The sequence below is a fragment of the Ambystoma mexicanum genome, chromosome 5q (genome assembly GCF_040938575.1).
Source record: "Ambystoma mexicanum isolate Mex_15411 chromosome 5q, UKY_AmexF1_1, whole genome shotgun sequence".
Lineage (NCBI taxonomy): Eukaryota > Metazoa > Chordata > Amphibia > Caudata > Ambystomatidae > Ambystoma > Ambystoma mexicanum.
Window position 1 is genome coordinate 856468627 of NC_090933.1, and position 14368 is coordinate 856482994.

The following is a 14368-nucleotide window of genomic DNA, read 5'->3' on the forward strand; positions in this document are numbered from 1 at the left end:
CTAAAAACGCATGAAATTCAGTGAAAAACCTTTGTTAAAGGAACGTTATGGTTCAAAGTAAAACCGAAAAACCCCTGAAATTCGGCAGTTATGGTAAGATAAGCAACCATAACTCACGCCACCGTGCACTGCTAACACTAACACCCAGGACATCAAAGATGACATCACAAATGTCATTGATGACATCACTGATGACATCACATGTCTGGCTCTCCCTTTTTTCCCTTTACTGACATATCTAGGCCACATAGTTTTCTTCAGTAACAGTCAGGAAGTAAAAATTGAAAAGGTACTATATTTGTAGACTTAGGGTCAAGTCACATCATATGAAACATATTCATAGCGGAAGACACAGGCTTGAAAGAGAGCAATCCTTTCTGTGCATGAAGATAATCATTTGGGTTATCAGCACTTTCTCATAGTTTTATTTTTATTTCTCTAACTTCCCTGTATATGCTCATATTTGTATACATTATACTCACTCTCTTTTCCTTTGGGTGCAGTCACATCATGTGATACACATACATACGGTAGGTAGCAGCTTAGAAACAGAACAATAGTTTCTCTGCATACAGACAATCAGTTAGGTTATGAACTCTTTCTGCTACTACTTCTCCTTTTTTTTTACTTCACTGTCCCTGTATATACTCATATTTGTATGTGTTGTTGTCTCTTTGTGTTTTGTCTGTAATAATTATGTATTAAGTGTGTTTTATTATCTACTTATTACATGTTTCACAGTACGCAAAACTCTAATAAGAAAGTAGTTATCATTTCACTATTCAACATGGCAAGATTATGAAAATGGCACCTTCATCATGTATGCTGCACACACTGCCTATGTTTCTGCATGAGTAGCTTACTATACTGAATAGAACTTCATAATAGAATGCTATTTATATCAATGCATTGCTTAATGCACTAATTAGCTCATGATATTTATCCCAATGATCCTTCACAGTTTTTGGTCAGCATTATAAGAATCCCTTGTACAGAGTTTTTATGAAAAGTAAATGCACATGTGATGTCATCAGTGATGTCATCAATGACATTTGTGATGTCATCTTTGATGTCCTGGGTGTTAGTGTTAGCAGTGCACGGTGGCACGAGTTATGGTTGCTTATCTTACCATAACTGCCGAATTTCAGGGGTTTTCGGTTTTACTTTGAACCATAACGTCCCTTTAACAAAGTTTTTTCACTGAATTTCATAGGTTTTTAGTAGCGCAACTTAACCATAACGTCCCTTTAACAAAGTTTTTTTACTGAATTTCATAGGTTTTTAGTAGCGAAACTTAACCATAACGCCCCTTTAACAAAGTTTTTTTACTGAATTTCATAGGTTTTCAGTAGCACAATTTAACCATAATATCCCTGACTTTAAATACATGTAACATAGAACATACTGAACCCCTAGCTAGTGATTTCGAAAATATCAAAAATCTGAGCGTGGTGAATGTAAATTTAAATAGTGTGCCCCATTTCCCCTTTGAGGTTGGCTCTGAAAAGACCAGTTTTTTTTGTTTTCTTTGCAGATGCTTGAGAGACACGTGTTATTTTGTATTTTGTTCCTTTTTATTTCTTACTTTACTCCTAAAATCTTCACATAACCTTCTCCAAAGCAACCCTTACATTCCAAAACAGCATGGCATTTCCCATAAAAGATAAGGAAATGCCATCTTCTTTAAAATGAACAGCATTACTGGAATCAATATTCTCATTATTAAAGAAGAACATACCAGCTCTAAGCATGAAGGCACACATGCCTCGGTTGATTACACACCTAGCATTGTTTTGCTGAGGACAAAAAACTGAACTATTGTCTCATATTGCCGTAGGTAGTAATCCAGAAAAAATTACTTTGGCATTTGGAAGGATGTTCATTACTGCTTGAACCAAGTGTTCCAAATCTGCCAACAAAGTAGGGGCACTGACATAGCCCAAATGGAAAGCACCATAGTGCAAAACTACCACATGGGGACTGTTGATCCTGCCCATATCTTCATAAACTTGTACAATTCCCTGTACATTGCAATCAGGCACAGTGCTCCACACAACCTCCACTTCATTAACATCAAAATTCTTTGCAACATGCCTGCATTGAGCATACTGTTGTAAACCATGCACAAACATATCTCCGAGCACCAACACCCTGACTTTCTCCACTTCTGCCATCTTCACTACACACAGTCTCATGGACAGCCCCGGTGTCCGCGGACCGCGTAACTCTTGGACAGCCCTTCTACCATTTCCACTTCACTCTCTGTGCCATTCCCTCATTGCATACAGCTAAGCAGTCACACAATACGGAGAACGTCCTCAGAACACCCCCATTTTGTTTATTTCCGAACATTTCAGGACACCCCGAGTGTTCTTATAATACATGCAACTTGCCAGCGAACAATACGGACAACCTCCTCAGAACACCCCCATTTTCTTTATGTACAAACATTTCAGGACACCGCAAGTGTTCTTCTGGCTCCCTCTTTTTTCTTTTGCTGACATATCTAGGCCACAAGGTTTTCTTCAGTAACAGTCAGAAACTAAAAATTGTATTTTATTTGTAGATGTATCCTACAAGTAGGTTCTTATAGTAATTCCCTTCGAGTCGAGTCACATCATATAAAACATATACATAGGGGAAGACACAAGCTTTAAAGACAGCATTATTTTCAAGCAAATAAATGATGATTTCTCTGTTTCAAAGCTGCTATTTACCCTATGTATATGTATATTGGTATGTGTTCTTGTCTTTTTGTGTTTTCTCTATAGTAATGCAATTATGTAATACATGGATTTTATTAGCTACTTATTACATATTTCACAGTACACAAAAATCTATTAAGAAAACAATTATAATTTCCTTATTCAACATATTAACATTACGAATATTATACCTTCATCTTGTACACTGCTCACAATGCTATGTTTCTGCATTAGTAGCTTAGTATACTAGATAGAACCCCATAATAGAATGCTATTTATATCAATGCATTGTTCAAAGCACTAATTAGGGTATGATATTTATTGCAATGATCCTTGACACTTTTTTCGCAACATTATAATAAGAATCCCTTGTACACATATTTCATGAAAAGTACATAAACATGTGATGTCATCAGTGATGTCATCAATGACATTTGTGATGTCATCTTTGAAGTCCTGGGTGTTAGTCTTAGCAGTGCACGGTGGTGGCGTGAGTTATGGTTGCTTAGCTTACCATAACTGGCGAATTTCAGGGGGTTTTCGGTTTTACTTGGAACCATAACGTCCCTTTAACAAAGTTTTTTTATTAGCACGCAAACAATATACAAAGATGAAGTGTAAAAAGCAATTTCTCAGAGATGGCTGTACACAGAATGTTGCAAACTAAGAATTTATGGTCGTTTGCAGTGAAGTTCAGCTGCTTCCATTTTTTGCTCGCGTGCCGGAGAGGCCCACGACTCGCACTATAAGGTTCTATTGTTTTTTGACCTTGACAGACAGGGATCGTGCTAAAAGATTTCTTTTGTAGGAGTGTTGCAAAAACGTAAGACACGATAAGGATGAAATTTCTGAAACGAAACCACTTTTATATATTATCATTATGAGAAAGATCGTTGGCACAGACGGAGTCGTATTTTGGGACTGCACTACGCTTAGACAATGGAAAATGCCAATATAATGTAAGTAACCCTTTAGATTATTTTATACCGGAATATAATAACAATATCGTGGCGTTAAAACTTGTTCGTTCAATGTGGCATAGTGTTTTCTACCGCGCACTATCCCCGCCAAATTGGTCCCCTGTCGCTTAGAGGGCTCTGAAAAAGGCAGAGGACAGAGGGTGGGTTAATGGGAATAAGTTAACATACTCCGTTGCACTATCCTTGCTAGCAAATAGTTCCACGCCCTAATAAATAAAATGAATATTTTCAATGAAGATCGGCTGGTGAGACTAATTTATGTTTTTTAAAACAGGTATGTCCTTCCGTACTGTCAATGCCACGATTTTCAGACCCCGGCCGACGGATTTTTTTACTGCCAGGTGCAGCTACTTCTAAACAACTTCATGACCCTCACCATTTTATGGGACAATCGCCAAGGACCAATATGCCCTTACGGGGTACTAGCAGCTAGAAGCAACATACCAACTAACATGGTGGTCTAATGCCTCGTTGTTGGAACAGCCTTCCGAATATCAGTGCGACCATAGTGCTTCTTTTATCATAAACCAACACCCTGTGTGCCGCAAAGGAACAGCGCGTGACTCAAGATGAACTTTTGCGGATCGACAGCAAAGACAAATGCAAATCGCTGAATATTCTCTAAACATTTGATGTCAAATAAAAGTACTTTACGAAATGTACAATCTTGCTGTTTGCTTTTAAATCACAGTTTCATGTTCCGAATTGTGGCGCGCTGTGTTGTGAGATGATCTGTGTTGTTTTCCGGGTTCTGTGTAAAGTCGCGTTGGACTGGAGACGACTGGGCCTTACGCGGTACTAGCAGCTAGAAGCAACATACCAACCATTATGGTGGTCTAATGCCTCATTGTTGGAACAGCCTTCCGATTATCAGTGCGACCATAGTGCTTCTTTTATCATAAACCAACACCCTGTGTACCGCAAAGGAACAGCGCGTGACTCAAGATGAACTTTTGCGGATCGACAGCAAAGACTAATGCAAATCGCTGAATATTCTCTAAACATTTGATGTAAAATAAAAGTACTTTACGAAATGTACTATCTTGCTGTTTGCTTTTAAATCACAGTTTCATATTCCGAATTGTTGCGCGCTGTGTTGTGAGATGATCTGTGTTGTTTTCCGGGTTCTGTGTAAAGTCGCGTAGGACTGGAGACGACTGGGCGCGTTTGGTTACGCACCCTGTACCGTCACAGAGAGAGACTGGGAATATGAATGCTTTGATAATGTCAGGCTTAGGGGCGGGAGATATGATTTAGTGTCGCAAAAGCAGGTCAGCCAGGTCGATGGGGCAAGTGATAGGATTATCACATAATGTCAACGCACAGCAGCCTGATTTATTGTTTGTTTAGTGGACAAAAAGTCGGATAAGAGCCATAGGAAATTGTAATGTCAACGGACATAAGGAGGGTTCTTAGAACACTTTCAACCTGACAACGAACAATACGAACAGTGTTCTCAGAACACCCCTATTTTGTTTAATTGCAAAAATTACCTCCACGTCCACTCTTCCTGGTCCCAGTACTTATTTCATGAGGCCCCTGCCTCCGACACAGGACCTTCTTCTATTTCTTTGAATTCCTATAACTCCTCCCCCACATCCACATCACTCAGTTTCATATTACCAAGCCGGAGCATGGGACCTTCCCCGCAGGGAGGGTGAGGAGGGTCGTCAGTACTGTGATGAGGAAGAGTAGGACTAGGAGTAATGAAGATTACCAGTAAGTAATCAGAGCATTTCAGGACACCGCGAGTGTTCTTAGAACACATTCAACTTCCCAGAGTACAATACGGACAGCGTCCTCAGGACACCCGCCATTTTGTTTATGTACGAACATTTAAGGACGCCGCGAATGTTCTTAGGTCAATTTTAGCTTGCTTGGGAACAAAACAGACACATACTCCGTCCTCAGAACACCCCACCATTTAGATTATATAGAACATTTCAGAACAGCCGTGTTGTCCGCAGACAAATCGAACACAACAAAAGTGTCTCCCCCAACTCCCCCAACCTCCCCAAACACTCTTACACACCAACACACTCCACTAAATACAATTTTTAATCCAGGTTTCACCACGCTGTCCGCGGTCGTCCGCGAATGCAAGATGGCGGGTGCCACAGAAAATCTGACGCGCTTCACGCACCACGCCGTCCAATCAGCGAACACGTTGCATGTCCGCGGACATCACGCAAGCCGCTCGGCCAATCAGGGCACTGTCCGCGGAGTGAACCGGGAAGTCCGTCCGCGGAGCGAACGGAGATATCACAAATTTTTTTGCCTTACATTTTGGTCATTTTTTAAAAAACTACTGGACGGATTTACACCAAATTTGCAAAAACACACTTTCAGGACCAAGCCCCCGCTCCTGCCGCAAATTTGGTGTAAATCCGTCCAGCGGTTTGGGCTGTAGGCGTGCGCAAAGTTTTTTCCCATTATGTCTATGGGAAAAAACAAAAGTTTTGGCAACCCCCCTATAACTTTGCCCCCCCCTGGACCAAACCTCTCCAAACTTTGCAAAAAAATTCATTCAGAGTGGGCCATATACTTTTGTTGCAAAGTTTGGTGAGGATTCGTCCAGGGGGAGCGAAGTTATAAGCCACCCAAAAAATGCTCTTCCTATTGAAACACCAACTTAACCATAACTACATGGACGCTACCGCGTATATGTAGAGAGAGAGAGAGAGAGAGAGAGAGAGAGAGAGGTGCAGGGGGGTTCCTGCTAAATACCCTGTAATAAGCATCTCAATAAGCGTATTCTCTTTTTTAACCACTATAGCACATGCCATGCATTACAACATTCAGCACATGCTCGCATGAAGGAGCAAATAATTGCAATGCTTCATTTTTTCATTTGCATTCTGTCACTTCCAATTCCACTTTTCTCATCATAAAACCCAAATTATAAGCCCCAGAAAGCAAAGAAAAAAACAGGACTGGACTTCAACATTCAAAACTGTCACATTTATATCAAATAAACATATACAATGCTTTGCATTTTAAAATATTCATTTTTGAAAGCATTTTGATGTAAGTTAAAAAAAAATGCATATGTGTATTTATAGCACCATTGTGTTGCTTTTTCATAAAAGAAAGTAAAAGCAGATAAAATAGATGAGAAGACCATTTTTAATTGGCACTCAGTTTCTGCCAGTTTAATATATTGACAGTACATTATACTTCCTAACATAACCCATTCCAATGGGTCCTCTCTTCAATCTGGGACTTGTACTACAACTTTTAAATGGGAAAAGTGGAACTAGTAGTACCAGAATGAAAACAAAACATCTACGACTCCATACACACCTACAGATTAGAATGCATCTTGTTGGCAAGTATGCATGTACTCCTAACATATTAAATTTCCACACACCAACTGCCATTTAAAAGTGTAATACCCATCTGTTCCATTAACTGTACTTCTCTGTTCCAAAATGTTACACACAGAACTTCTTTCAATGCACATACACATTTCTTAACATTCCTGAAAATGCTCCTAAAAACACACATTTTTAAATGTCCATCAATTTCATTAACTGTTTTTCCCAACAACTCATCCTACCTTCATAAATAACAACCTTGCTTACTAAAAGTACTTCACCATTACTGCATATCCCCAATAACATTCTTTTACAATTACAGGAAAAAAGTTAATTGCTGAAGTCAAGAACCGAAATATGAATACCCTTCACATCCCACAAAGTAAGTACATTAATGAACCATGTATATGTATGTAATTAGAACAGCACAGTTCCACTATATATTACATCAGACTGCTCTTTTTGAACCAACATTTCTTTCACTCTAACTCATTACACTGCGCCATTCGCAATCTTCCTATTCCCATCTGAACACCACCATTGCATCACCAACTGTTTGCTTGAAAACAGCACAATATCCTTACTGATTCAATCAGAACACCATTCCTTTACTGGCTAACCCAACGCCATCACACCTCTACAGGCTCTTACTCTCATAACCTTCCCAACCAAAACTTGTATGCCACCTCACAATCAAACAGCACTGTATTAAGCTCTCCAATCAGCTCTCCAATCACACCCACACAGCCATTCACAATACATGCGTATACATTGAACAACTTTCAAACCCAAACCTTCGCTTTTCCCAACAGACACAACAAAATGCCTAGAGTAGATAAGAGTACAACCAAACCATATAGTCATCTACCACTAAAACAATGTATAGAAAACATTAAAGCAAAAGAGCTAGTAACCTCACTCAACAAAATGAACCAGCCACAACAAAAAAGGTTAGGCCCCTCACACAAAAACTATAAGTAAAAGAATATGCACAAAGAAAATCAGACCTACCAGTGTTAAAGTAGTCACAGGAAAGCAATCCAAAAAATTTATGTTACAAAACTTATTCCACCTTAGAATTCTTCACAAACCTATACAAACAGCTGAAAAGTCACAATCTACCATTAAAAACTACCTCAGGAGACTAATCCTCAAAGCTCTAATTGACACTGATTTTCTACTAAAGAGAAAACTGTTTATATACATTTTTACTTCTGAACATGTGCAGTGTCAATATAGAGATCTTTTCAAACTTCTGTGATGGTGAATGAATTTACACATGCAGTACAGAACCATATTTCAATGAAGAAGCTTATAAACAAGAACAACAAAAACAGTAGCCATAGACAATAATGGTTAAGGGTATGAAAAGGTAGAAGACAGCATTATGGCAAAAGAAACCCTTATAGAAAAAGTTTCCCCAACAAACTTTCAACCAAATGCTCCTTTCACCCAAACAAACCATTCAGTGTACAAATCAACATGCAGCTCAATATGTAAGGTATACCGAAATCAATTAAATCTTCACGACAATTCCTCAATCAAACTGTGAAACTAAAAGACAAAAGTAGAATGACAACTTTACAAACCATGGACTCCTCTCCAGTGTGCAGCCTCACTGGTCTATGTGGACATTCATTAGCCTGCATTCCAGAAATACTTGCAAACGCACCTTCCACCACACCAAAATATTAGCAACACACCATTCTGTTATACAGAATCTTGTGCATATACTATACAATGCAAAATGTCCTGCTATAGAACTGACAAATTTAAATAACATTCTCCTACATGGAACAGCCAAAGAACTGCTTCAAGAAAGAGAACACATCCAAAGTAAATACTTTGGAACTAAAGCAGACTTAGAACATTCTGTAACTTCAGAAACATTACCAAAAACCTCATAACACCAATGTCCTAATAAAGACATACAAAAAAGAAATAGCTACATTTCAAAGCATATCTGCTGAAATACCAGACCAAGTATTTGTCTGTTGTCACATACCTTTTTTATAAAAAGAGCAAAGAAATAGTAGATATAGCCTACAAAATAAAGGACAATGAGGAATCGCAGTGGTTCCAATTAGCTCTATATCTAAAAGCAGAAACTAAACACAAAATAACTGACCACTCAATAGTTTGCACGCACTGCAACTCAAAGCTTGACAATAACCAAATGCCAGGACATGCTATCACTAATAAATATTCCCATTTCCAAAATCTCTCCAAAAGCTTAACTTGTATGAGAACATTATAATCCACACAGTACACCCTTATCAAGCTATAATATGCTTTCAACTGAAATCAGACAAATTACCTCCATCCGATTTACTAAAGGGCAACCATAGCAAAGTAATATATATGCCATTATATCTAGAAGAAAATGTACAAATCCTAGGAGTACAGAGATAAATAGATCAATATTTGATTGTACTAGTTAAGGATGTACCAACAAAAGGCAAATGTATTTGGCAACAACTAGTCAACTTAAACAAAGTTAGACAAGCCCTACAATATCTAAAAGAAAACAATGAATACTACAAAGATATAAACATAGAGGAAAACTTAAGTGAAACCACCCAAATAATTCAAGACTCATCAGCAACTGCCCAATTTGTATGTGTAGATCCTGTTACTGCAGCCAAAATTTTAGACCAGTATACAATTCACCCATTACACTCCCAAGACACCATTGACGAGGCATTAGAAACATATCAAATGCATCAAGCCAAAGGATCCCCAATGAGCACATGGGAAAAAAGTGTAGAAGCACATTCTTTTCCTTTATTCTTTCCTACAGGAAAAGGAGGACGATATGATAAAAGGACCACGCTAATAAGTGCATCAGAATATTGATCTTTAAGAATGTATTCTGAAGATCCCAGATTCAGAAAACAATGTCGAATATATTTTTCCACCTCCTCTTCAAACTGAACTAGCAACTCTATGTTATGGAGTGACACACACATTAAAAATAGGCTCTAACAATTTAAACATGTCAGCTACCTACCTACTTCAAAAAATAAAAGTCAAAGATGATGTTTTGCAGTCAAGTATCATAAATCTCTTGACAAACACGCGTGGTACAAAGGAATACTGGTTCCAATGTCACGCTGATGTATGTTGTATGCTAAGTAACCTTGACCCACCCACATGGTTGGTTACTTTAAGTTGTGCAGAGTATACATGGGATGACTTGAATGACTTCTTACTGCAAACCAACATAAAGACAGAATAGATATAAAAAACACCAGGAGATCTCTGTACTCTTGACCCTGTCATTGTATCAAGGTACTTTCACCATTGCCATGCTGCACTTTATGTGCAATAAAACTATCCCTCAGCTCAGAGAAATGCAACACTTCTTTTGGAGAAAAGAATATCAATCCAGAGGAGCACCACACATACACATGCTATTGTGGATAAAAAGGATGCTCCTAAATTTGGCCATGATAATGGCGCCACTGGTTAACAGTTTATTGAAAAATACATTACCTGCGATATCTCTTCAGAAACCACAGCTAGTGAACTACATACACAAATCTTAAACTTCCAAAAACAAAAGTGTGGCAAATACTGCCGATGTAGATATAAAAACAAAGGCAAATACTATAGCAAATGTTGATTTGGCTTCCCTCGACCTGTTTTCACAAAGGACAAGTAACTAGCTTGATGTCTTCTGTTAGCCACAGTGTTAAAGGCAGATCCCATAAAAACACATACAACATTAAAAGGGACGAAGCATTCAGGTACATCAATGATTACAATGCAATTATTTCCCTCTTGTGGAATGCAAACATAGACATAAAATACATTGCAGACAATTCCACTTTGGTTGCAAGATATGCACAGCTTATCTCACCAAAGCTGAGAAAACAGAGCTTAAAGACCTGTGGGATGACATATCATCTGACAAAATACCATAACCTTCTGGTCATTTATAGGCCCCCCTCGCATACAGCCCACAAGGATTATCCTAGGCGGACAGAGCTGGAGACAGTTCTGACTAATTTGGGATTGGACCAAAGGAATCATCTTCCCACCCATAGCCTAGGACACACCTTGGATTGGGTATCGGCCATCAACGTGATAACTAAAGACCTAGCGTGTCCGTGGTCCGATCACGGCTTTATCAATTTCAACATTCAGACAGTCTTCCCAGTAAAAAATTGCACTAAAGATCTCACCTCGTCCAAGAATAGAAATCCCAGACTCATTACACTGGATAGAATCAGTCCACTGCTGAGCAAGGACATTATCTTCGCATCTACTTGTTCGGTGGTGGACATGTCTAAAACCCTTATCTCAAATCTTGAAGATATTTCTAACTCACTGGCTCTCAAGAAGCTCAGAAAAGTCAAATCAGGCCAATAAAACAAACCTTGGTTTATACCGGCACTCAAATGTCTTAAATCCTCCATGTTAAGGCACTACTACATATGGAAAAGAAACTCTACCCACAGCTTCCTCTCTGCTTATAAAACAGCAGCCAGGGCATATAAAATGGCCAAAATAGACGCCGAAAAAAATTGCTTTAATAACAAGATCACTAATGCCAAATCCGAGACTAGGGAGCTCTTCAGCATCTTAAAAGAGCAAGAGACCACATTAGCCGTAGAGGCCGATCCAGTAGTAAAAGATACAGCATGGTGTCAGAATATCCAGGATGCCATGGGAAAAAAATTACAGGGCAATAAAACTGGCATATCTAGAAGGAAAGTAGCCCCGGCAGGCGAAACAGCAAGACCGATATCGAGGGTTCTAAACGATGCCTCTCTGTCCCAAGGTTTAACTTTACATCAATCTCTTTGGAGGAATTGACAGAGGTAGTGGCCCAGCTTAAAACTACCAGCTGCAAGGGGGACCCACTCTCTGCTGTCATCATCAAAACCTGCCCCCCTATCCTGCTCGCAGTCATCCTGACATTCATGAACACGTCACTCAAGCAAGGGTTGGTGCCCGATAATATCAAACAGTCCTGGGTGACGCCTCTGTTAAAAAAACCTGCCCTCCCCAAAAGAAATCCTCTAAACTACAGGCCCATCACCAACAATGCCTTTCTATTGAACATCTTGGACCGGGTGGCATACAAGCAGGTTGCCTGCCATCTAAACAACTTCCCCATCCTCAACTCCTGCAAATCAGGTTTTCGAGCGGGTTATAGCACCGAAACAGCATTGCTGGAACTCAAATTGAGGTTCTTAGCACACACTGACAATGGATTCTCATCCCTGCTCATGCTTCTCGATCTTTCCACCGCTTTTGACCTGGTAGACCATGCCTGGATGGTCTCCAGGCTCGAAGAAGTGGCCAATTTCTCCCCAGCCGCATCATGCTGGGTAGCATCATTTCTCAATAAACAGGATCAGTAGATTCTGTCCGAGACAGCAGAGGCATGTCCCATCTCCTTTGAATTTGTTGTCCCCCAGGAGGCCAGCTTGTCTCTGTTCCTTTAAACATCTTCACAGCTACCTTCTTTGCCATGCTGGATGAACAAGGGATATGCTTCACGAGCTTTGCGGATGATACCCAGTGTATCATCCCGCTATCCGGCTCCCGTGAGCTAGATGAAGCCATTCTGACTAAAGCCTATGCTAGCATAGAAAAATGGATGGCACAGAATGGCCTGGCTCTCAACAGGTCTAAGATCGAGCTTCTGATAGTGAGCTCCCAGGGTACCATAGCTAAATTAGGATCGGCCTATGAGGGTTTCTTGCTAGGTGAGGTGTATATTAACACACTAAAGAAAGTTAAATCCCTTGGGGTTACCTTCGATCAATCCCGCATTACAAGGGCCCATGTTGGGGGATTGGTCTCAGTAGCTGCATATTACCTGAAGCTCTTTACTCACTTATGTCCCTTCATTACACAGGCTAATGCTGAGATCCTAGGCAGAGCAATAGTAGTGGCCAAATTGGATTACTGTTGGAACCTATTGACAGGTATCAACAAAACAGATATCAGCAGACTCCAATTGATTCAGAATGGGGCAGTGAGAGTGGAAATGGGCCTCTCGAGACGTGACCATGTCTCGGAAGCCAGAAGAGATCCCCACTGGCTTCCAGTGGAGGCGCATATTTGTTTCGGCCTCCTTATGATCACTTTCAAATGTACATGGGGTACTATGCCATCTTACTTGGGTGAACTGATAACCAGTAAGGTCACCCGAAGAGCCCTCAGATCAAACAAGCATAATTTTCTGGCTATTCCCAGATGTAGATCCAAGAAGACGGAGAGGGAGGCATTCTCAGTGGCAGCACCGTTGGCCTGGAATGTCTTTCCGTTGCACCTCAGACTCGAATCCAATCTTGGGCCCTTCAAAAAAAGGCTGAAAACAATGCTGGTCATATAATTTTCATAAATGCTTGACCTACCTCTATGGCCTTCAGGAATCTCCTCTGCCTTATGTGTTGTTATATGTTTGTCGAGCACCCTCATACCTATGACTCCATTGTGCGCTATACAAATTAATTGGAGTAAAGTAAAGTATAACAAAATTGTATAGCTTAGGTATAAAAATGCTCTCCAATAGATAATGCAGGTGCTACGAAGCTGCAGACCGTTTAACTGGTAAAGCCTTATATGGCAAATCTGAACACATTGTCTGGCTGAACCTTGGTCCAGCTTCATCCCGAAAAAGAGTACTAAAATCCTACCAAGAGATAGAAAACATAGCCACAAATGATCCCAACAGCCAGGACATTTTAAATAACAATTTAATTGACACATACTACCAAAACAGAAAAAAACTGCTTTAGAAAACATGTTTCTGAACAACAAAGCCCACACCTAATCTACAAAAACAATGTCACACTAAATGAGACAACTGGCACATATTCACTCTCAACTTGTGAAGGGAGTTTAGCGAAACTCATTTAAATCTCCACAACATAGAGCACTGTATTACATGGCCCTACTCCAACTTTTTAAACCTTGGAGAAAAAAAAAATAATTATTAGGTGACTATGACTCATTTAAAGCTGCATTCAAAGCAAATGAAAGCAGTATAACACATGACAATATAAAAAAATACAAACAAATGTTGGACAATGAACGCCAACAAGAGGAAGAAATTGTAGTTCAACAAGACAAAGACACTTCTGAGGGCAGTCAATCGCATTATTGTCTATCACAATTGTTTTTCGTTGTTCTTGTTTATAAGCTTTTTCGTTGAAATATGGTTCTGTGCTACTTTTGTGAATCCATTCACCATTTGAGAAGTTTGAAAAGGTTTGTATATTGACACAGGATTGGTGTCCCGCTGTAGTTTATAAGGGTAGATCGTGCCTTTTCAGCTGTTTTTATAAGATTGTGAAGAAGTGTACAGTGGAACATTTTCTGTAACATAAATATTTTCTCGTGGGCC